Source organism: Lipotes vexillifer, unplaced genomic scaffold, assembly GCF_000442215.2.
Source record: "Lipotes vexillifer unplaced genomic scaffold, Lipotes_vexillifer_v1.1 scaffold689, whole genome shotgun sequence".
NCBI lineage: Eukaryota > Metazoa > Chordata > Mammalia > Artiodactyla > Lipotidae > Lipotes > Lipotes vexillifer.
This window is the reverse complement of record NW_006772359.1, coordinates 470,779-496,295: the sequence shown is the minus strand read 5'-3', so window position 1 is coordinate 496,295 and position 25,517 is coordinate 470,779.

The following is a 25,517-nucleotide window of genomic DNA, read 5'->3' as shown; positions in this document are numbered from 1 at the left end:
TGTGGCTCACGGGCCTATTTGCTCAGCAGCATGTGGGATCTTCCCAGACCAGGGCTCGAACCCGTGTCCCCTGCATTGGCAGGCAGATTCTCAACCACTGAGCCACCAGGGAAGCCCATAAATCTTAAGTTTTTACTCTGAGTTTTGGATCATCAGTTCATCTGTATTTTTTAAATTAATTTTTATTGGAGTATAGTTGCTTTACAATGTTGTGTTAGTTCATCTCTATTTTGAAAGTCATTTCTTAATAGCATATTCACTAAATGAGATTACCAAAGCAGACTATCACATCAGGAAGTTTTGCTGACATGAACACATACGTAATCTTGAGTCCACGGGACTGGGTTAGGTGAAGCTTTCGACAAAGAATCAAAATATGCACACAAACAAGCGAAAGTAGCAGTAATAACGAGGGAAACAGCAAATTAATCATGAACTAAAGATACCTTTGTTCTCTCCTCATTCCCTTTCCTGTCTATCTCAGGTTTCTGGTGATTTCTATAGGAAAGAAGCACCCGATTACGTGTTTTTTCTTTCTTTTTAAATAAATTTATTTATTTAATTTTTGGCTGCGTTGGGTCATCGTTGCTGCTACTCTTTGTTGCGGTGTGCGGGCTTCTCATTGCGGTGGCTTCTCCTGTTGTGGAGCACAGGCTCTAGGCACGTGGGCTGCAGTAGCTGTGGCACGTGGGCTCAGTAGTTGCTGCTCGCGGGGTCTAGAGCGCCGGCTCAGTAGTTGTGGCCCACAGGCTTAGTTGCTCCGCGGCATGTGGGATCTTCCAGGACCAGGGCTCGAACCATTGTCCCCTGAATTGGCAGGCGGATTCTTAACCGCTGTGCCACCAGGGAAGTCCCACGTGTTTTTTCAATTCACTGAAATATACGTTTTAAGGTAGAACGAAGATCAGACATTTTCCTGGGAAAGCTTAAATGTGATTCAGCTTAAAAGTGAGATTGTGCTATAAATATTTTATCCACCTTTAGCTCAAGAAAATGAATGGAAACATCGCTTTTTCTTGCACTAGATGGCAGTGTTTCTCTGCAAACCAAACCAGATTGACAGGCTAGCCAGCTTCCTCTAGGAGGTGCCCAAGCTCTCTCAGTAGCTTTCCTGACTCGGGAAGTCAATTTAGAAGTGGTACAAGCTTCTATTTTTGAGGAAGGAGTGACACTAACAGTCCCCTGAGGACTGAGACTGAGTTAGAAGTAGGGAAGGGAAGAGAATGAGTGAAAGAGAAGAGAGGGTATACTTAATTACAGCAAACACTTCAGTGAAAACAGAGCAGGAAGCAGATACTTTTCTGAGCAAGTGTCTTTGGACCTAACTTTGGATTTGAGAATGGATCTTGCTTTCCTTCTTTCTGATGTTCTATATTCACAAGCTTTCTTTATCCGATTGTCTTGGAAAGAATCTGAATAATAGGCAGTGCAGCTTTAGGTCTTAATATGACTCAGCTAGGAATCAGTTCACCTTATAAGATGCTTACTTTATGTTATTGTGCCTATTAATTAAAAAACATTTTTTTTTTCCCAGAACATTTCTTTTAGTATTGCCACTTTTCATCAATAGGCATTTATGGAGATAATTCTATGTTCAAAATATTGTGCTAGCCTGAGATAAGATAATTCTATGTTCAAAATATTGTGCTAGCCAGGGAACTATATTCAATATCCTGTAATAAACCATAATGGAAAAGAATATGAAAAAGAATATATATATATCTGAATCACTTTGCTGTACACCAGAAACTAATATTTCACATCAACTATACCTCAATAAAAAATAAATTTACAAAATTAAAAAAAAGAGAGATAAGGGAAGGTAATAAAAACAACTGCGCTAGCACTTTGCTATATATAAAGAAGTGCTTGGTAGGTACAGAAAAAGCGTTAATATCTTGCGGTATAAGCATATTGGGTTGTCAAAAATGGCACAGCCAGCCACCTCTCTATGAAGGGGCTGTATTTTCAAACTTTTTGGAACTCAAAATATACTTTCTAATTAAAATGTTCCTACTACATGGCTGTCAGTTTTTTGAATTAACCCATAATATTGATATTTCATATTTTTTATCATTTTCCTTTATCATCAATCTATGATTATTTTTTAAAATATAAATATAAATAAAAATATTGTAATCATCCCAAATTCCATCCCCAGAGATAACCACTGCTAACATTTTGATGTCAATATTTTTCTCTGTTCATTACAAAAAAATTGTCATAATTTTTAATTATCAGGAGCATTTCGCTTCATCAGTTAAAATTATTCAAACATATGTGCTCTGGAGAGAGACTGCCTGATTTGATTTCTGGAGCTAATACTGAGCTTGATCTCTTTATCTGTAAAGTGGAAGTAATGAGAATCCCTCCAACACAGGATTATCTATAAATGAGATAATTCAGGTAATGTGCCTGGCATGTAAGAAATGCCCAATAAACGTTAGCTTTTATGTTGTTATTACCATTATTACATAAAATTTTCTCCTATTATAAAATCGATTAAAAGTTTAGAAAAGTCAAAGGAGTATAAATAAAAACATAAAAATCACGTATAGTCTCACTACACAGAAATGATTATTGTTAATCTTCCAATTCTTTTTTAACGGTTTTCTTAAAAAAATCCAAATAGGGATCCTACTGTATGGTTTTGTTTGCTGCTATTTGACTTATTATTATCTCACCAAAAACAAAACAAAACAAAAAAACAACCCTGATTTTTATTGGCTGCAAGATAGTCTATTGTACGGAAGTATTGTAATGAACTATTTCCCTATTATTGGATGTTTGAGTGCCTTCCAGTGTTTTGCTATTATAAACAATGATGTGATGAATAGTTTAGATATAAAGCTTTGTTTGCATTTGGCTAATTTATCTAGATTAATGTCATAGAACTGGAATTATTAAGTTGATGTATATGAACTGTTTTTTTGTTTGTTTTTTTATTCTTTGGCTGCGTTGGGTGTTGGTTGCTGGGCGTGGGCTTTCTCTAGTTGCGGCAAGCGGGGGCTACTCTTCGTTGTGGTGCGTGGGCTTCTCACTGCGGTGGCTTCTCTTGTTGCGGAGCACGGGCTCCAGGAGCGCAGGCTCAGTAGTTGTGGCGCACAGGCTTAGTTGCTCCGCAGCATGTGGGATCTTCCCAGACCAGGTCTTGAACCCGTGTCCCCTGCATTGGCAGGCGGATTCTTAACCACTGCGCCACCAAGGAAGTCCTATGAACGGTTTTTCAATTCTTGATGTACACTGGCTAAATTCTTTTAAGAGCATTTCAACTGATTTATATTTCCTCCAGCCTCAGTGAGAGTGCCTGTTACTTTAAGTACGCTCCCATTTCAAATTTTAGCTAATTTGAAAAGTAAAAAGTGCAATCTCACTTCACTTGGCATGACCTTGACGAATGATGCGGCAAGATTTTCTTTTTTCCTACTATCATATGTTCTGTGAAATATCTTTTTCCTTTGTCCATTTTCCTATTGTGATCTTATTTTTTTAAAGTCAATTTGGGTCAGTTTTTTATATAATACATATGCTAACTCATTACCATTTTCATAGTAGTTATTCTTTGAAATTTGAAGATTACTTTTTCTTAGGCTTACGGTGGAATTTTCTTGAGGGAAAGAAAATTTGAATTTGTGTGCAATCAGACCTGTTTTATTTGTATGTGTGTCGGTGTGGGGGGGTGGATTTCGTCTTTTGTTTTTATGCTTGAAAACATCCTTCCTCACCCAGAGATCAGGTTAAATTTTCTTCCACAATTAAAAAGTAGTCTGTGGGGTGAAGCTTTGAGACTGTGTGACTCTCTTGTTCCCCCAAAAAACTCTCACTACTTGCTTTTTTTTTTTTTTTTTTTTTTTTTTTCTTTTTTGCAATACGCGGGCCTCTCACTGTTGTGGCCTCTCCCGTTGCGGAGCACAGGCTCCGGATGCGCAGGCTCAGCGGCCATGGCTCACGGGCCCAGCCGCTCCGCGGCATGTGGGATCTTCCCGGACCGGGGCACGAACCCGTGTCCCCTGCATCGGCAGGCGGACTCTCAACCACTGCGCCACCAGGGAAGCCCCTCACTACTTGCTTTTTAAATCTATTGATAGCTTTTGCTTGAATCAATTATTTCATTGATGATTGCAATATATAATTAATTCTTAAAAATGTAACAATTTTAATCCATCTGGACTTTGGTTTGAATACAGTATGAGAGGAAAAGTTAAACTGACTTTATTTTTTCCAAGTGTGCATATTTACTTTTTATTAATTAGTTTTTTTTTTTTAACCAAAAAAGTAACACCGTGTGATAAAAATGTAAACAGTAAAAAAGGAAATACAATAAAAGTAAGTTCTCCTCTTACAGTCTTGGTGGGAATGTAAATTGGTGGAATCTTTATGGAGAACAGTATGGAGGTTCCTTAAAAAACTTAAAATAGAGTTACCATATGATCCAGCAGTCCTACTCCTGGGCATATATCTGGAGAAAACCATAATTCGAAAAGATATATACATCCAGTGTTCATTGCAGCACTGTTTACAATAGCCAAGACATGGAAGCAACCTAAATGTCCATCAACAGATAAATGGATAAAGAAGATGAGGTGTGTGTATATATATATATATATATATATATATATATATATGTATGTATGTATATGTATATTACTCAGTCATAAAAAAGAAAGAAATGATGCCATTTGCAGCAACATGGATGGACCTAAAGATTATCATACTAAGTGAAGTAAGTCAGACAGAGAAAGACAAAAATCATATGATAATCACGTATATGGAGTCTAAAGTATGATACAAATGAACTTATTTACAAAATGGAAACAGACTCACAGACATAGAGAACAAACTTATGGTTACCAAAGGGGATAGCTGGGGTGGGGGGATAAATTAGGGGTTTGGGATTAGCAGATCCAGACTCATATATAAAATAGATAAACAACAAGGTCCTACTGTATAGCACAGGGAACTATATTCAATATCTTGTAATAAACTATAATGGAAAAGAATAGATATATACATATAACTGAATCACTTTGCTGTACACCTGAAACTAACACATTGTAAGTCAACTATACTCCAATTTAAAAAAAGTTAAGTTCTCTTCTCACCCTGGTCCTTCAGTTCCCCTCTTCAGAGTCAGTGTTGCCTGTTTCTTGTATACCTTTCCAGAATTATTCTAATACACAAGTTCGTGTGTGTGTGAGTCCAAGTGTGTGTGTATGTTCGCCCATTTTTACATAATGGAAGCATACTACACACACTGTTGTGTCCCTGGATTCTTTCTTAACATTTCTGAAATTCATTTCTTATTAGTTCATAAAGGGCTACCTTAGTCTTTTTTTTTTTTTTTTTTTTTTTTTTTGATGACTGCAAGAGAGCTGTATTTGAAAGATGTATGGTTTATTTGACCCATTTCTAACTTCAAAATAGACTTTCATGTGCCGGACTGGGAATGTGCCATGCCTTATTTTGACTTTTCTGTGGGAATAGATGTACTGTCACCAGTGGCCCCTGGAGCATTTGCAACCCCTACTAGTAGGTAAGCTCACTGAGGGCACTGGGTTTCTTCTTCTCTGCTGTACCCCCAGTGTCTTTCGCTGGGGTAGGTGTAAGTTAGCTCCCTGTGCTCCCCTAATCTTCTGTTTTACAGCCTTCGTCCTCAACTTGTAGCCCTGAATCGACGAGCCCTTTGACAAATCTCCTTTCCCTTGCCCCGCTGGAGGCTACTAAGTACTGAATAGTGAATGTGGTAACTTGGAGGTGCCCGAACAAGTGGGACAATTTGAAAATTGTTAACAACTAGACTCTGAGAGATTGATCATAAGTGCAACTTAATAAGTGCCAGTTGAAGAGCAAATCACTGGATGTGACCCCTTGTCATGACTGCCTTTCCTGCTCATCCCAATTTCCCACTATGACCACTTATCTTTGGAACTCCCAACTCCCACAATTTTTGACCCAACTTGGACCTGTAATCCATGTTCCTATCGATTTGACACTACATTTTTTTTTTTTTTTTTTTTTTTTTTTTGCGGTCCGCGGGCCTCTCACTGTTGTGGCCTCTCCCGTTGCGGCCTCATTTTTTTTTTTTTTTTTTTTTGGCTGTGCTGTGCAGCATGTGGGATCTTAGCTCCCCAATGAGGGATCAAACCCGCATCCCCTGCAGTGGAAGCGAGCTCGGAGTCCTAACCACTGGACTGCCAGTGAAGTCCCTGTCACTACTTCTTATCACTGTCACATCCTCATGTCTTTCCTGGCCCAGCTGAACTCTCAATAGTTCCGTCATGATATTCAGAGAAAGGGGAGAACAGGATAGACAAGAGCAATCAGAGAATGTGGGACTCAAACGGATCCTTTGGTGAATGGGTGATACTGATGTGTGAGCTCTGGGGCTGTGTAACAAAGTACCAGAGACTGGTGGGCATCGACATCAGATATTATTTCCTCACAGTTCTGGAGAGTAGGTCTTGGAACTCCAAGATCAAGGTATCAGCAAAATGGATGTCTTCTGAGGCCTCTCTCCTTGGCTTGTAGGTGGCTGTCTTCTCATATCCTCACATGCTCTCCCCTCTGTGCACGTCTGTGTCCTCCTCCTTCTCTTCTTATGAAGAGACCAGTCATATTGGATTAGCTCCACCCATATGACCGCATTTTACCTTAATTATTCCTTTAAAACACAGTCTCCAAGTAGAGTCAGATTCTGAGGTTCTGGGGTTAGGACTTCAGCATAGGAATTTCGAAGGAACAGTTAAGCCCATAACACTTGGAAAGGTTGGGGAAGGAGAATGATTTCTCAGGAAAAGAAACAATGTGAACAAACAGCTGATCAAGAGCGAGCAGGGTGTAGTGAGCTAGAGAGTGGAGTCCTGGAGGAGAGGGTTGATTGACGTCACGGAGGCAATAAGGAGTACAAGTGGGCGGGGGCGTAGGCCAGAACATGGGGAGGGGCGGTGCTCTGTGGACCAGAGCAGTGACGTGATGGAGGTGACATTTTAGGCGGGCAAATCACATCTCACATTAAGAACCTAAGAGTGGCCCTGACGTGTGGGGGAGGTGATAGGATGCGTGTGCAATAATATAACTGGAAGGAGAAGCTAAAGACTTGAGAAACAATTTGAAGGAGGAAATAATAAGACTTGGAGACAAGGGGCATAAGGGCTGGAGGTGGGGATGGGGGATGGGGTGGGGAAGCAGAGAATTTTCTAGCTAAGAAATTGGAATGTAGGTGGTGCCAGGGAGCAGGAAGCTAGATGGTGTTCTCGATTTAAAAGCGGGGAAAGACAACCCTCAGACTGGGAGAAAGTAGTTGCAAATGAAGCAACTGACAAAGGATTAATTTCCAAAGCATACAAGCAACTCATGCAGCTCAATATCCAAAAAAAACAAACAACCTAATCCAAAAATGGGCAGAAGACCTAAATAGACATTTCTCCAAAGAAGGTATACAGATTGCCAACAAACACATGAAAGAATGTTCAACATCATTAATCATTAGAGAAATGCAAATCAAAACTACAATGAGGGCTTCCCTGGTGGCACAGTGGTTGAGAGTCCGCCTGCCGATGCAGGGGACGCGGGTTCATGCCCCGGTCCGGGAAGATCCCACATGCCGCGGAGCGGCTGGGCCCGTGAGCCATGGCCGCTGAGCCTGCACATCCCGAGCCTGTGCTCCGCAGAGGGAGAGGCCACAACAGTGAGAGGCCTGTGTACCGCAAAGAAAAAAAGAAAACACAAAAAACAAGAAACAAAAAACAAAAAACTACAATGAGGTATCATTTCACACCAGTCAGAATGGCCATCATCAAAATATCTACAAACAATAAATGCTGGAGAGGGTGTGGAAAAAAGGGAAGCCTCTTGCACTGTTGGTGGGAATGTAAATTGATACAGCCACTATGGAGAACAGTATGGACCTTCCTTAAAAAACTAAAAATAGAACTACCATATGACCCAGCAATCCCACTACTAGGCATATACCCTGAGAAAACCATAATTCAAAAGAGTCATGTACCAAAATGTTCATCGCAGCTCTATTTACAATAGCCAGGACATGGAAGCAACCTAAGTGTCCATCAACAGATGAATGGATAAAGAAGATGTGGCACATATATACAATGGAATATTACTCAGCCATAAAAAGGAACGAAACTGGGTTATTTGTAGTGAGGTGGATGGACCTAGAGACTGTCATACAGAGTGAAGGAAGTCAGAAAGAGAAAAATAAATACCATATGCTAACACATATATATGGAATCTAAAAAAAAAAAAGAAAAAAAAGAAAAATAAATGGTCAGAAGAACCTAAGGGTAAGACGGGAATAAAGATGCAGGCCTACTAGAGAATGGACTTGAGGATATGGGGAGGGGGAAGGGTAAGCTGGGACAAAGTGAGAGAGTGGCATGGACTTACATACACTACCAAATGTAAAATAGATAGCTAGTGGGAAGCAGCCGCATAGCACAGGGAGATCAGCTCAGTGCTTTGTGACCACCTAGAGGGGTGGGATAAGGAGGGTGGGAGGGAGGGAGATGCAAGAGGGAAGAGATATGGGGACATATGTATATGTATAACTGATGCACTTTGTTATAAAGCAGAAACTAACACACCATTGTAAAGCAGTTATACTCCAATAAAGATGTTAAAAAAATAAAAAAAATAAAAGCAGTCTTTGCCATAGAGAACAGACTTGGGGTTGCCAAGTGGAGCAGGGCAGGGAGAGCGATGGACTGGGAGTTTGGGGTTAACAGATGCAAACTATTACATTTAGAAAGGATAAACAACAAGGTCCTACTGTATAGCACAGGGAACTATATTCAACATCCTGTGATAAACCATAATGGAAAAGAATTTTAAAAGAAAGAATGTCTACATGTGTATAACTGAGTCACTTTGCTGTACAGCAGAGACTGGCACAACACTGTAAATCAACTACACTTTAATAAAAATGAAAAAAAAAGCAGTCTTTGCCCTAATTGTTATGAGTCTCAGAACTGGAGGGCTCAGAAGGACCTGAGAAGTCATTTAATCCATGCTCTTCATTTTGTCTACAAGGGCCTGGCCTGTTTGATTACAGCCTGTATGTAATCACCTGCTATTTTACTGTTTCCTCTCAGTGCCGCCATGGAAATTCTAGTCTTCACGAAACCCACAGAAAGTAAGTGCTGTAGCTCATTACAGGGAGGAGCTCACTCCACCAGGGGGTGGGGCCGGTGTCGGGGGGCTGGCATTGCCCCAGCGCTACTCCCCTGGTGGACTGACAAACCTAGGTAGTCACCAGGCCCATCACCTTACCTCCCTCAAGGCTGAAAGCTGAAGGCCCAACCAGATGTGGGCCCTGGAAGCCTTTGCAGCTTTGAGACCTGGGACGTTAGCAGGCCTGGTCACCAGGGCCCGTGGCTCTGCTACCCCATCTGTGTTCTCATAGCTTCATGAGTGAACTTTAGCTTCAACCCCCTCTATCTATTTAAGAGATGAGTTTTCAGATTGAATTAGAAGAAGCAACCCAACTACTTAAAATGACAGGGGGGCATAAATGTGGATATCAGATCTTTAACCAAGAGCTGGGACTAAGAAGGGGTGCAAAGGATGAGAAAAGAGGCCATGGGCATTCAAGATAAACAGGAGAACTCACCCATGTTTGCCTGTTGCACGTGGTCTTTCAGCCCTGCGTTCCCAGCTCTGGAGCTGAACCATGAAAGGTGGGCAAAGCCAAGTCCCCCTTGGCAGATGTGTCCTAATGAACCTGGCAGAGCTGGGGCCTGGCGCTGGGAGATTACCCTTCCTCGGGCTCTGATTTCTCCCCAGGGGGTCGCATAGCTCTCTTGTATTTTACTTATGTCACCAGCATTATACTCTAATGCTGTCAATGTGGTTACAGGTAGCAAACAATCACAAATCATTATTCACTTTATTTTTCCTTCAGAACATACTCATCAGCCATACACGCGCACCATAAACTGAGCCCAGCCAGTTAAATCTGACTGTAAAGTTTTTAAAAACTGTGTTCATACAAAAACCACACTTCTTTGCAGAATATTATTATTATTCTCTGCAGTTTCATGGCTGTTGAAATATGGGAAAAATATTTTGAAACTCAAGAAATCAATTGTTTCAAAAATCTAAAATATTTCTGTGCTTGTTCAATGGATTTGCAAGGGTGCTAAATAAAACTTACAAAGGGCCACAGTTTGCAGCTCCGGAGACCACAGTCCTATCCGCTGTGATTCATACAAATCCTCTCCTGCTTGTAGTTGAAAATGCAGGAAATCTGTTTTAAAATTGTGCCTTTAACATGTTTTTCCCAGGGCAAACTTAATTCCATAAACTGTTCTCCACCACTGTTCAACATACGCTAATCATCCACAGTTCAAGGTCAAACTGTGTTTTGTAACTTGCGCTATTAATGAAACAATGAAACAAATTTTTATTTCAATTTATTTCAAAATCATCTCTGGTTTTAACAGACTTTAAAAAAATTTTTTTCTTTGGCATAAAGTTCAACTAATGATAGACATGGAGAAATGGCATAATTAAAAAAAATTTCATTAAAGTATAGTTGATTCACCATGTTGTGTTAGTTTCAGGTGTACAGCAATGGCATAATTTTTTTTAACATCTTTATTGGAGTATAAGTGCTTTACAATGGTGTGTTAGTTTCTGCTTTATAACAAAGTGAATCAGTTATACATATACATATGTCCCCATATCTCTTCCCTCTTGCATCTCCCTCCCTCCCACCCTCCCTATCCCACCCCTCTAGGTGGTCACAAAGCACCGAGCTGATCTCCCTGTGCTATGAGGCTGCCTCCCACTAGCTATCTATTTTACATTTGGTAGTGTATATATGTCCATGCTACTCTCTCACTTTGTCCCAGCTTACCCTTCCCCCTCCCCGTATCCTCAAGTCCATTCTCTAGTAGGTCTGCATCTTTATTCCCGTCTTGCCCTTAGGTTCTTCATGACAATTTTTTTTAGATCCCATATATATGTGTTAGTGTACAGTATTTGTTTTTCTCTTTCTGACTTACTTCACTCTGTATGACAGTCTCTAAGTCCAGCCACCTCACTACAAATAACTCAGTTTCGTTCCTTTTTATGGTTGAGTAATATTCCATTGTATACATGTGCCACATCTTCTTTATCCATTCATCTGTTGATGGACACTTAGGTTGCTTCCATGTCCTGGCTATTGTAAATAGAGCTGCAATGAACATTTTGGTACATGACTCTTTTGAATTATGGTTTTCTCAGGGTATATGCCCAGTAGTGGGATTGCTGGGTCATATGGTAGTTCTATTTTTAGTTTTTTAAGGAACTTCCATACTGTTCTCCATAGTGGCTGGATCAATTTACATTCCCACCAACTCTGCAAGAGGGGTACCTTTTCTCCATACCCTCTCCAGCATTTATTGTTTGTAGATTTTTTGATGATGGCCATTCTGACTGGTGTGAGATGATATCGCATTGTAGTTTTGATTTGCATTTCTCTAATGATTAATGATGTTGAGTGTTCTTTCATGTGTCTGTTGGTGGCATAATTTTTTAAAGCCATCAAATTGTAAATAAAATGAAAACTGATAATATAAATAGATTTCAAGTTAATTTGCTATAATATGATATTAATTTAATATGACTTCCATTTCCCTTTGTAACTAACAATTATATTTTAATAGCATCTGTTTTAATATGGGAGGACTAACAATTTAGCTGTATTTTTTTAAAAAAGAAACCTTATGAAAAGATTTTGTTTTTAAAATATAAAATGTTTACCTACAGTCATTTGCAATGATCATAACTCAAGCATGGCCTTTCTAATATTTGTACTGGATGCTAAGGAATGAAATGAAAATCAATAACAAAGCATATGATATTTAGTTCATATGATTAATACAATCACAATGTTGTTACATCTCCTGAAAAAGGAAGGAATGCAAATTAACATGGAATTTTGTGAGAATAATACAAAAATCCTTCTTAATAAACCACACGGTTTTTTTTCATTAAAAAAAATTTTTTTTAATAAATTTATTTATTTATTTTTTGGCTGCGTTGGGTCTTCGTTGCTGCGCACGGGCTTTCTCTAGTTGCGGCGAGTGGGGGTTACTCTTCATTGTGGTGCACAGGCTTCTCACTGCGGTGGCTTCCCTTGTTGCGGAGCACGGGCTCTAGGTGCGCAGGCTTCAGTAGTTGTGGCATGCAGGCTCAGTAGTTGTGGCATGCGGGGTCAGTAGTTGCAGTGCATTGGCTTAGTTGCTCAGTGGCACATGGGATCTTCCCTGACCAGGGATCGAACCTGTGTCCTGTGCCACCAAGGAAGCCCTAAACCACACACTTTAAAAAGCAGAACCGTAAACCTGAAGAATAAATTTTCTCTATTTAAATGAGGTGAGAAGAACATTTTCATTTTTACTCAAAAGCTTTTTACTCCGTTAATTGTTACTTTACTTTGTTGGAGTTTTTACAAAGTACACCATAATCAGAAGGCAAAAACCAAAGAAATAGAAACTTGCATTAAACCTATTTATCAGCAAGCTAATAACGAAAATGTATTGTTTATTTGTGTGTGTCTTAAGGTTTAGGAAAAGAAAGAGATTCGTTACCTTGAGCAAGCAAACAATCTGTTTTCAGTGATTAGCTCAAATGGCAAAGAAGTTTTTGCTCACGTTTCATCTTCTTTGTCCATCCCAAACGAAATAATAAGTAGCGGGATTTTGGCTTCGTTTTCAATGATGTGCTATGAAGATGGGAGCACACATGTGAGAACCAACCTGTCGGTTGGTTGAGCTATAGATAAAAGCTGTTGGCCTCTGTGGTCCCCAACCCACTCAGCGCTTCTGCAGAAAGTCACAGTGCCCCTGCCTCATGTGGGTCCAGCAGCCTCCTGACTCTCTCCCCCAGCCAAGATGCTTCATCTCCTGGGGAGGCTGGATGTGCCGTGGAATAAACACAGCCTTTGGAGTCAGATAGACCACAGCTCAACCTGCTCTGCCATCAACTCCCTGGACGATTACATCTTCCTGAGCCTCAGTGTCATTCTATGGGCCAGGGCTAAGTAGGACTGACCACTCATCTGGAGAAGCTGGAGGGTTGCACGAGACAATGTGAGTAAATATAAGCTTGCCACATACTTAGGAGATACAGAATAAAATACCATTTGATGTAGATTTCTAGGCCTGGGTTTAATCTGGCTCCTGTAACCTTAGGCAATTCACATGACTTCTCTGAACCTCTGTGTTTTCATCTGTAAAATGAGTCCATAAGGTTCAATCAAGACAGGGTCATGAGAGTGCTTTGTAAATGGTAAAGCATTAAATAATATTACAAACGCATCTTTCAACACACATTTTTCTCATGTTACCTTGAGAAAAAATATCTTCCCACAGATGAGGAACTTGAGGCTCAAGTACATTAACGTGAAGTCCTCCAGCTAGGATATAGCCCAAATGTTATAATTGTAATGCTATTTTTAAACATTATACTCAAATGTTATAATATTGATATTACACTCAAATACTAATACTCAAATGTTATAAGATGAATACCATACTCAAAGAATACACTATAGGACCAGTATTCACGTGTTATAATGCCATACTCAGATATTATTCTAATATACTAATACTTAAATATTGTAATTATAACACCGTACTCAAATATTATACCATTATATTTACACTCACATATTGTGATTATAATACTATCATTTGAGTTTTCTTATAGTTATCTCTTTGTTTTGTGTTTTGCCATTTATTTCCAAGTTTTGACTCTGTGAACACCCATCTCCTGGATGGAATGGAAGTTCCCCATAGACAGGACAGCTGAGCACTAAATGCTTTAGGTGGACCAGCTCCTCACATCTGTGTTCTGCTGTTGTTGATCCAAGGCAGGGCAATTTTGCCTCCTCTCTCAAGATTTTCCCGCTTGTTCCTTAAAAAAATAAAAATAGAATTACCATATGACCCAGCAATCTCACTACTGGGCATATACCCTGAGAAAACCATAACTCAAAAAGAGTCATGTACTACAATGTTCATTGCAGCTCTATTTACAATAGCCAGGACATGGAAGCAACCTAAGTGCCCATCAACAGATGAATGGATAAAGAAGATGTGGCACATATATACAATGGAATATTACTCAGCCATAAAAAGAAACAAAATTGAGTTATTTGTAGTGAGGTGGATGGACCTAGAGACTGTCATACAGAAAAAATTGGTCAGAAGAACCTAGGGGTAAGAAGGGAATAAAGATGCAGGCCTACTAGAGAATGGACTTGAGGATACGGGGAGGGGGAAGGGTAAGCTGGGACAAAGTGAGAGAGTAGCATGGACATATATACACTACCAAATGTAAAATAGATAGCTAGCGGGAAGCAGCCGCATAGCACAGGGAGATCAGCTCGATGCTTTGTGACCACCTAGAGGGGTGGGATAGGGAGGGTGGGAGGGAGATGCAAGAGGGAGGAGATATGGAGATATATGTATATGTACAGCTGATTCACTCTGTTATAAAGCAGAAACTAACACACCATTGTAAAGTAATTATACTCCAATAAAGTTGTTAAAAAAAAAACAAAAAACTTTCCCACTCAATCCAGGCTACATGGTCTCCCAAATTCCTGATCTCCTGGGATGCATAGAGGCAACACCATTTGATTACACCACACTGCAGAAAAGGACCAAAGATTCAGGGTCAGGCATCAGATGTGGATAAACCATAGTGGAGGGAGGCATTTCAAGAAAAAAATTGAGACTTGGGTTCTTGGTTTTTGAGAGCTCATTGACTACAGAATCCTGCAAATATGTATATAAGTGATGTTTTAAAGCTCAAGTTGGTTTCTCTACATGCTGTAGTCTCTTTCTTGCTATCTTGGGGAATTTGCTTTCCTTAAAAAATGGTCTTAATACCGTATAAAAGCTCACTTAGTGACAAATAGATAAGCAATCACACACAAAAGGAATTATTTTTCATAAAGGAAGACATGAAAAATATTCAGACTTCACCAGCAGTCCAGCAATGGAAATGGCAGCAACTTATGTGATTAGCCAACATGTTTTAGGATGAAAATTTGCTGTGTCCGTGAGGTCTTGGCAAAAGGCTACATAGCCAGTTACAGTGTAAATTGGTTCAAAGCATTTGAAAATCAGGCAGCAATTCGGATCTAAGATCTAATAACATGAAATACACGTTCGTAATTTTTGATCCAGTAATCAGACTTCTTGGAATCTGTCTTAGGCAAAGAATTCAAAAGAAGTTGAATACTATGTGTTTAGAAATGTTCACTATAACCTTTACTGTTAAGGTTGAACATTTGGAAACAAGCTAATAATAACTACCACTTGTATGGGCTCTGCAGCTCAGAAACAGCTCTCATACACATCATCTCTAATTTTATGGTGGCCCTGGGAGGTACAGTGCTGTTACCCTCACTTCACAGATGAAGAAACTCATGTTCACAGTGGTTAAGGTACACAGATCACACTGTTGGAAAAAGGCAGCCCAGGGCTGAAGCTGTCTCGCCTATAGTGTAACATCCCTTTATATATATATATATATATCTCCAGCAGTAGGGTACAGGTTAACTATATGAGCTTGATGAAATAAATATCTAGACACTAAAACAATTGTTACAAAAGCAGCATAGCAATATTCAACAACACGTGGCTGAAAAAACGCAAATTACAAAAATCCCATCTTTGCTGCGATTATTATATAGAATTACATAGCCATAGCAGTTAAGGACTTAGAAGGAAAAGGAAGAGATTAAAATCACTGAGAAGTTTCCTTTTATTTTAGTGCCACTGGGTTTATAATTTCATATTACTATGAACCACCTGGCACCCTTAACTCTTCAGTGGAATCGTAATTTTCTTAGGAAAAATAATATATGTCGAAAATAACTCCACTGGGTTGTACTTGCTTTGAGAACTTTAAATATAAAGGTGCCTGGAAATCAAAATAAAGCTTTTCAGGTAGTTATGGATCCATAGAGTAACAAAGGCCTGTGAAGGATGGGCTGGGGCTGGTCGCAGAGGCTGGGCCCTGCAGTCCTAAGTCTCATGGACTGGCTGTTTCATCTCAATGACACTTGTGAAGCGAATCTTGTGTGGAGCGTGGGGAGGTGGGGCCTCCTTGGGAGGCTGACGAAAGAGGGCTGGTCTTGTCAAATGGAATTGGACTCTGGGAGGCTGGAGGAGCCTCCATTGTCCTCAGCTCCAGCGATTAAATGCCGGATTAAAGAGGAAGCACTCCTTCCAACCCTCCCTGCCCCCCAACCTCGGCTCCTCAGGCCCATTCACAAGACTCCTTCCAAAAAATATTGACAGGGTTGCCTTCTATTCATCGCCCTCACAGCTGACACTGCCACCCAGACAAAGGGGCTTCAGGAGGTTAATTAAAACCAGGTAATAGAAGGTATCAAGGACCAACACTTCAAAAATGCCACAGGGGCTCTGGGGCAGGGGAAAAGACATATGGTGTGAAAGCCACCTCCTGGCCACGGCTCCACTCTCAAGCTTTGTTTTGAACTTGCACTCAGTGATTTTCTTGTGCTGATGGATGTGAGAAAGTACTTTCTCCCTGTTTTTTACCCTTCTCCCGACCAAGCACACTGTGTCTTATGGCACATCTTAGTCTAGCTAGTTTTCTACCTTTTCCAGACAAGACATGTTGTGTCTGGCAGCATCACCTGCAGCCTCTTTATCAAACTGATATTTGACGACATTTGGTATTTAGTTCTCCCTTTTCACCATGGGCACCCACACAGGATCTGCCAGGATGCCATCAGACTAAGCTAGTATCTTGGGCTAAACTTAGTATTCCCTCAGTCTACATACTGGGTCTCAGTAGGCGGGACAGAAATATTAAAAGGTTGGGGAGAAAGATTTATGGAAATACTGCCTGGATTAAAGGGATATAAATATTAGATTCATTACATAGGCCTAAATATTCATTTGCTTATTTAAAGGCAAATGTATTGTGCAGTGCCTTCAAAATAGTAGGCACTCAGTAAGTACATGTTACAGTTGAATAAATGAGTGACTTAGGGAATCAAAGCATAAACTTTGATGGTAAATTGCCTGGACTTTGTCACTTACTACCTGTGTGACATTGGACATGTTACTTAAGCTCAGTTTCCTCATCTGAAAAACAAAGATGGTGATGATGATGATAATACTTTCTTTACAGGCTGCTCTGAGGATTGAAGGTATTAATACATGCAAAGTTGTTAGATTAGCATCTGTCATAGAATACATGCTATATAAGTGTGAACTACAATTATTATTATTATTTGCTCTCAGCAAAAGTTTCTAGAGGTGTATTAACAGCATGCCCCTTCCTACAGTGCCAAAGAGAATAGAAACATCAGTGTGGAGAGGGATAATACTATTTCTTTATATTGTATATGCTTAGGTACAATTCTAAAAGAAAATATTAGCATATAAGATTCAGGAGTTTATTAAAATGCAAAAGTCGGGCTTCCCTGGTGGCACAGTGGTTGAGAGTCCGCCTGCCGATGCAGGGGATGCGGGTTCGTGCCCCGGTCCGGGAGGATCCCACATGCCGTGGAGAGGCTGGGCCTGTGAGCCATGGCCGCTGAGCCTGCACGTCCGGAGCCTGTGCTCCGCAACGGGAGAGGCCACAACAGGGAGAGGCCTGCATACCGCAAAAAAAAAAAAAAAAAAAAAAGCAAAAGTCATAGGAATGCAAGGATAGTTTGACAGTATGAAATCTGATATCAAAATTCCCTATATTAATAGGTCACAGGGCAAAAACCCCATAAGTATATTTTTGGTGGCCAAAAGAACTTTTTACCAAAATTTAACAGCCATTTTTTATTTAAAAAGTTTTAATTAGGAATAGATCCTAGACACAATGGGAAAAAACATTTTCCTATTATCAAAGATAAGACAATATTGACCACTACGAAAACTATTATTTAATGTTATTCTGGAAGTACTAGCCAATGCAATAAGAAAAGAGAAGACAAAAGAGAAGAGAAACAAACAAACAAAAAACCCCTGTACGTATGAGGTTAGGAATTATTTGCAGATGATATTATTATATATTTGAAAAATTCATAAAAGTCTATTGAAAAGCTGTTAGAAATAAGATAACTAACTAAAGTGCCTGGTTACAAAGTTAGTTATACAACAGTTAATAGGTTTTTCTATAAGTAGGTACTCTGGGATGAAATTGAATACTTCCAAGTCTGATAGGCTATATTATTTTTTGCCTCAGCAAACCAGGCTTCATTCTGCCTCTGAGCAGTGGGCTGTGACATGATGAATTTCTGTTGGATAAACTGAAGTGGTGCCTTGGACAACAAGGCAATTCCTCATCAAGAGACACTTTTTGTTGCCTCTGATTACCTGCTGGCAGGAACTAAGTTTGTCTGTTATATGTGTGCCATGTGTTTTAAATCAGAGTCTTTGAAGTTGTTCACATAAAGAGGATTAGTCATAGTTCTAGGGAGATATAAAGACTAAGCCAAAAGAAGCAGAGTTCATATGGCTTCATGCATCTGTTAACCTGGCTTTGACACATTTCCTTGTTGTAGTATGGGTATTTCATGCACTGTTTGCCTTGAAATGGTCACAGATTTAATCAATTCTTTATGGTACTAGACCTCTTGTATCCACAAAGAAAGAAGATGTTCCATCAGTATCTTAATAGCACATCTAAAACAGAGTGGCAGTACAATCCAATGAGAAAGTTATTTCTCAGACCATTACGTTTGTACAGAAACTCCAAACACCACACATTGCTTTTAAGCTTACTTTCTGATCTCCTGCCATCAAACCTGACTTATTGCTTTATTATGATTAACTCTGTATAAGAGTTTACTTTTTCCTTTAAAATGTGTTTTAAGGGCTGAGGCTATTTTAATAACATTTTTGAAGTTATGTGATTTATTCTTATTCACTTGACACTGTCAAATATACATTTCAAAGATGTGTTATCATTTTCAAATGCTAACTATTTAGGGAACATAGAACTTTGTAAGTGATATAAAGCTTCATTCATAAATCCCAAACCCTAATTTTGCATACCCACTTCATCCACAGTATCAGAGGAAACCTATATATAACATATATGCTGAAAAAACAGAGGTGCTTGTATATGTCTGTAGAAATTTTTAATTTAAAAAATGTTAATCATTTAGAAAAGATCTAAAGATTTACTTTAAAAATCAGCTTGAAAAATTCAGTTTATTTATTATTGTTTTGACAGTAGATACTTGATAAATATGCAAAAGGCAAAAATAATTATAAAATACCACACCATTCAGCTTTGTGCTCCCTATGTATATATCACCGTATAAACAAAGGGAAGTGAGACTTAACTTTACCATAAAATTTCGTTTCTTTGTTTCATTATATGATCCCCATACACATAAAAAAATTGATTCATTTAAATAGCAATCTCCTTTAGTATAACTAAAATAGCTAATTTACAAAAATTAAAAATACACACATTTATTTAAGAGCCCATCCAATAATTTTTTGAGTAAAATTTTTCTGGCAGATACATTTTTGCTTCCCTAATTTCTACTTCCTCCTCTATTGAGCTTGTAATCAACTTTGAATATGCTATAAAATAAAAATGTATAGCAAAAGTATTCAACTTTTCTATATGTCTAATTTTGAATTTCTTTCATTCATTCAACAACTGAAAACCTACTATGTGGCAGGTGTATATGTTATAGCAGTGAACAAAATTCTTGTCCTCATTGAGTTTATATTCTGATTCTGGTAGAGATAAGAAACTGATGACATAAAAAAATTTTTAAGTCTATCAGATAGTGAGTTTCTCAGAAAAGAAAAGAAGAGAAAAGACATGAAAGCTCAGGTCAATACGTGTATCTTGCTAAGCTAAATCCTTCTTGGAAGTAGCAGGGTACTTATCCCTCAGTTATCAACCATTTGGGCATTCTGTGATGATTGGGTTACCTCTATGATTGCAGTGAACAAACAGAAAAAAATTCTTTTCCAAGTCGTTCCTATTTGATGAGTCGTTTGGTGGGAGCAATGGGCTGTTGGAATTTGCCTGCAGTTTCGTACCAGTTAAGTGTCATTCTGGGGAGGATATTTACTTTGATGTCATAACAGCCCACCTTCAAATCTCCCCTCTTACTATGACATTAGGCTAATTACTTGATTTCTGTGAATCCAATTTTTCATCTGGTAAATGGTAGATTAATCCTCCCTCAAAGGACTATCATTCAGATTCTGAAATAATCTGTGGAGAGTGCTTGGCAGGTGGGAATTATCATATCCAAGGTCCCCATTTAGTGGCAGAACCAGGATTAGAACCCACCTTCCTTTGAGCCTGTCCTTTGTCTTGGTGCCATATTTGCGTTTAGTAATCTCTGGTGATTTTACCCACGTGACAAGACAGTAGATCTATTCATCCTTTATTAAGAAGATCTGAGCCCCATGCTGTGCTGCTCATGGACCCCACTGGGCCTCAGTTTCTCCTTATATAAGATGGAGTTGGATGAGATTGTCTTTGGGGTCCCTGTCCACTATGCACTTCTGTGACTTCAGGAAGGCGACCAGTTGTCCTGGTCTGGGGCTGAGAGGTTTCCCTGGGCAATGGACTTCTAGCGCTGAAACTGGCAGGGTTTCAGCTGAAACTGACAAACAGGGATGAGTTCACCCCAAATTCAGGCTTCCTCTCCCCTTGGTTTCCACCATCACCCTTCCCCATATTCCACTGCACACCTAAAATTGAACCTAATCCTACAAAAGAACTCAAGCATAAAGTTAGCAAACCAACCATTGCTGGAGCCATGCGGCCTCTCCACCTCTTCACTCATCCTTTCTTCTCAGCACTTTCCTAGCTGAAAGCTGGTTTGCAGACCTGTTTTTCATCATCCTCAGCTGTGGTTTTAGTTTTGGTAGCTAGCAGCTCTAAAGCGGCTGACCGGTTATCTCAGCTGACTAAGGAAGAGTCCAAGAGACTTTCTTCTCTGCAAGGCTGATGTCCCCATTTACCTTGGGGGCAAGAAACCAGTATTTCCAAAATCCCACCACCCGGCCTCATCAGAAATGTTCCCTAGTGAGTGTAAATGCAAGTTTTGTCTCCTGCGCTTCCCCTTCTTTATTTTTATTCTCCTCAGTATTACTATCATTACTACCAAAAGGCAGTCACCTCTATGGGAACCACACCAGAAAGGGAGCGCTCAGAGCACGATGTTTTGATTCTGCACAGAGGCAGCACACCTTTCTGCTATTCCCTGGTAGGGACGCTGGCTCTGCCAGCCCCAGCTGAGATATCACTTAACAGTGAGAGCCTTCAGGGGCCGGGTCCACTCAACATGTTTACAAGATGTGTAGCTATTAGCAACACCTTAGAGCTCACGCTAATTAATGGGGAGAGCAGCTGATGCAGCCTGGCTCTAAAGAGGGCCAAATTGCATCAGTGTTTGGACTTTAAACTGATACCAAAAAATAACTCATCACAGGTGTGTTTTGAGTAGTGCTTTCTCCCAGCAGGTTGGTTGCTTGCTACGCTTCAGCTACAGCAGATCCCAAAGTGGCCAAATCACCAGGGTTACGAGTTTATTAAGGTCATTTAAATTGGTTAAGACTATTATTTCAGCTGAGTGGCAAAGGCTCTACATGCACACCAACCCCCATGAATCCCACACCAGGAGCAACCTGGTCGTTAGGTCCAGCCCCTGTCGTGGTTGAGGGCATAGATTTGTGTTATGTTCTGAGCCTTGTAACGGAGGGGCCACATTCCACCCTAAGACACACACGCCCCTGTTATTCCAGCAGGAACACAATGTTTCCCTCACATTTATAATGATATCTCTCCACGCTGAATTTTCTTAATAGACCAGTAGATGAGTTTTATTTCTTATTAAAATCATCCTTTTAGTTTACGAATAGCTTCTTTGGCAGATAACGACCTTAACGATTGTTTATTCAACTTCTGCCTATTTAAATTTTTAAAGCTTTCATTGGGTTAAGGAAAACAACTTGGAATTTTGAGGTCACTAAAACTGCCACTGTCCTGGATTTTATTATCCTGGATACCTAGTTATTTATTGCTTCTTGCCCTGTGGTAAGAAGGTGGTGAGTTTTATCATGTCCATTTTATGAAGAGTAAAATAGCATCCCTATGATCCTACCGGAGTTAAAAAAAAATCAATCAATCAAGATAAAAAGCAGTATCTCCCAACTTCCAGTGTAAAAGGCTATGTTATTTGTGAGATATTCTCACCAGGGTGAAGTTACAGGGACATTTTCGCTCGTTCTCAGCATCATAGAGGAGATTCCGATAACCACTGGGAAATTGATGAGGCACCATCTAAGATCCCTTTCAGAATGCCTAACATACCCAGTAACAGTGGTGTCCTTAGGCAGAAGGGAGAGGGGTGATCAGAGCAGATGGTCAGTTGACAAAACTTTCACTTTTTATTTTATCCTCTATGGTATATTTAAAAAATTTAGAAAACAATCATATCTTCTTTTTCAATAATACAAAAAAAAAAAAGATTTTTTTTTCAGGCTGTGATTCAAAGATTCCCTACCTGCTTGATTGTGTTTGCCTCTGCATAGACACAGAAGGGGCTATGGACCTAGGGCTGCCCCCTAAGGGTGGTGGCAACTGTTCCATAACATGTGACAAAGTGTTACACACAAACCAGAAGGTAGGAGGTACCTCATGGTAAAATCCTTTTTCTTCCCCAGTTTTACTGAGATATAATTGACATACAGCTCCGTATAAATTTCAGGTGTACCGCAGAATGACTTGACATACACTGTGGCGATCTAAATCTCTCACCCAGTTTGGTCAAGCCCTCTTATTTTGGGGGTGCTTTGAGGGGAGAGTGGGGAAAAAAGTTGCAACCAGAAGAAAGGAAGATGGCTTTGATGCCATCCCACACTGGGCTCACAGGGGCTCTGTGTGGATTGCTGTTTGGTAATTATACTTTGGTGAGGAAAGGTCAGACACATCAATGCAAAATAACAACCAAACATTACTCCTAATATTGCCTAATGACTTTTCTCTTGAAATTCAGTCTTGGGCTGGTCTCACCTTTCAATGGCTTATAAACTGCCTCTTATAAACTCTGAAGGTCCCACTGGGCCCAGCAGAGGCTGACAAAGCTGCCTTGAGCCTGGCTCTTCCACGAAACACTGTCCTCTCTCTCTCCTGATCATTAAAGAAAACCTTCTCCCTTTCAGCAAGTCTTTTAATGGCATGTAATTATTCATATCTTGATTCTAAAACCTACGTCCTGTCTGCTATGCCTAATAGAGAGGGTAAAAAATAGTCTGAGAGCTCCACCTCCATCCAAGTGGCAGTTTTGAGAACAGACATCTTTTCTCCTATGATTGCTGCCACCATGATGGTCTCCCAGGAAAAGACGAACAGTTGATTTCCCCCTCCTAACCTGATTCCCTCTGCTCTCCTTCACGTCTCATATCCTGGCTGTGCTTCTGACAACAGCAACCCTGCAATTAGAAGCAACTACTTTTATGAGACATTGTTTTGCAAAAGCAAATACCCTCAATTCATTGATTTAGAAGGTTTCAGGGAAGCCACGATGAGGCCACTTGTGCAATGTCAGGCTAACTACTTTTGAAAGAGGACCATATGTTGCCTTTACAACATCCCTCTGGTGTTTAATTTGATGAAACAATGTGCCATGATAAGCCGTGAGGACAGCAGTGGCGAGTGATGGAGAGAGACTCACGTGGTACAGCTCTGATTTCAGTATCACCACACTAATCCCATTAATCGCTTGAGTTGGCTTGTTTTGGGCTACCTTAAAAAAAGTTATTTCTTTAATGGTCAAATTACCTTGATGTCTGGAAGATTCAATGTATCATAAAACTCATTATATAACCGCCTGGCAACCCCTACTGCTGGGTAGTGTTCTGGTGTATGGGGGATGCTAGTTGAAAACTCTAGCCTTCATTTATACACCACCCAGCCAAAGCCTCAAGGGATAAGTTGAGAGTGTAGAGAAAAGTGTATTCTAAGCCGGCGTTTCTCAAACTTTAACATGTGTATGAATCATAGGAGTGTCTTATTAAAAAAGATTCTGATTCTGCAGGTGGAACGGGGCCTGAGATTCTGCATTCCTAAGAAGGTCGTGTGGATACTGCTGGTCCAAGGACCTCAGTTAGAAGAGCAGGGCACTGGAGGAGCTTGAGAATATCCAACATCACCCCACCTTATAGATGAAGAAACCATGCACAACCTAGTTTAATAACTTAAACAAGGTGCGGCCGCTGTGGAAAACAGCATGGAGGCTCCTCAAAAAAATAAAAATAGAACTACCGTATGATCCAGCAATTCCACTCCTGGGCATATAACCAGAAAAAACCAAAAAACACTAATTTGAAAAGATTCATGCACCCCAATGTTCATAGCAGGGCTCTTTACAATAGACAAGACAGGGAAGCAACCCAAGTGCCCCTCAACAGGTGATTGGATTAAGAAGATGTGTTACATATACACAATGGAATATTACTCAACCATAAAAAAAAAATAAAATTTTGCCATTTGCAGCAACGTGGATGGACCTAAAGAGTATTATGCTTAGTGAAATCAGACAAAGACAAATGTATGATATCACTTATATGTGGAATCTAAAAAATAATACAAATGAATGTATAGGCAAAAGAGAAACAGACTCACAGACATAGAAAACAAACTTGTGGTTACCAAAGGGGGAGCAAGGGGCAAATTAGGGGTATGGGATTAATAAGAGATACAATCTACTAAGTACAAAATAGATAAGCAATATACTATGTAGCACAGGGAATTATAGTCATTATCTTGTAATAACCGACAATGGAGTATTATCTGCAAAAATACTGAATCACTATGCTGTACACCTGAAATTCATAAAATATTGTAAATCAACTATACTTCGACAAAAAATTAACTAAAAAAAAGTCTATACATGCAGAAAAAAATAACCAAGGTCAGATAGCTTTTGAGTAGTTGAAATAAAATTCAAAGTCTTGTCCTCTGACTGCACAGCCTATTTGTTTTTTGTTTTCGCTTTCAACCTCCTACACCATATTCCTTCTCACACGGGATTGAATATCCAGGTCCCATCTTTAGTTAAACAGTGGTGGCTCTCGCATGCATCTTCTGTGAGCTGGTACTGGGAGAATTGACAAAATTCATCTTGGGGGTTCTAGCTTTCTCTTTCTGTACCCCTTTCTTTAAAAGATAATCTCTGCCGAACTGTTGTGCTGATAATACTTGAATTTTACAAGGAGTCTGTTGAATCAATGCAATATGTAGTCCAAGCGATGAGCTGCTAATATTCTAACCTGAACCCTGAGGGGTAGTTGTTTTAGCTTCTGTCCCTTCTTGTTGAATTGGTGCTTGTGGTGAAGTTGGTCTGGCAGCCACCCCAGAAAGGGAATGGAAAGGAGAAAACAAAAACCTTTTAGAGGTTTCTAGGGGAGCTAAGGGCATCTTAGAAAACCTGTGTAAGGTGAAGCAAGTACATTTCTCATAAAACCTGTTTTAATTGGCATTCC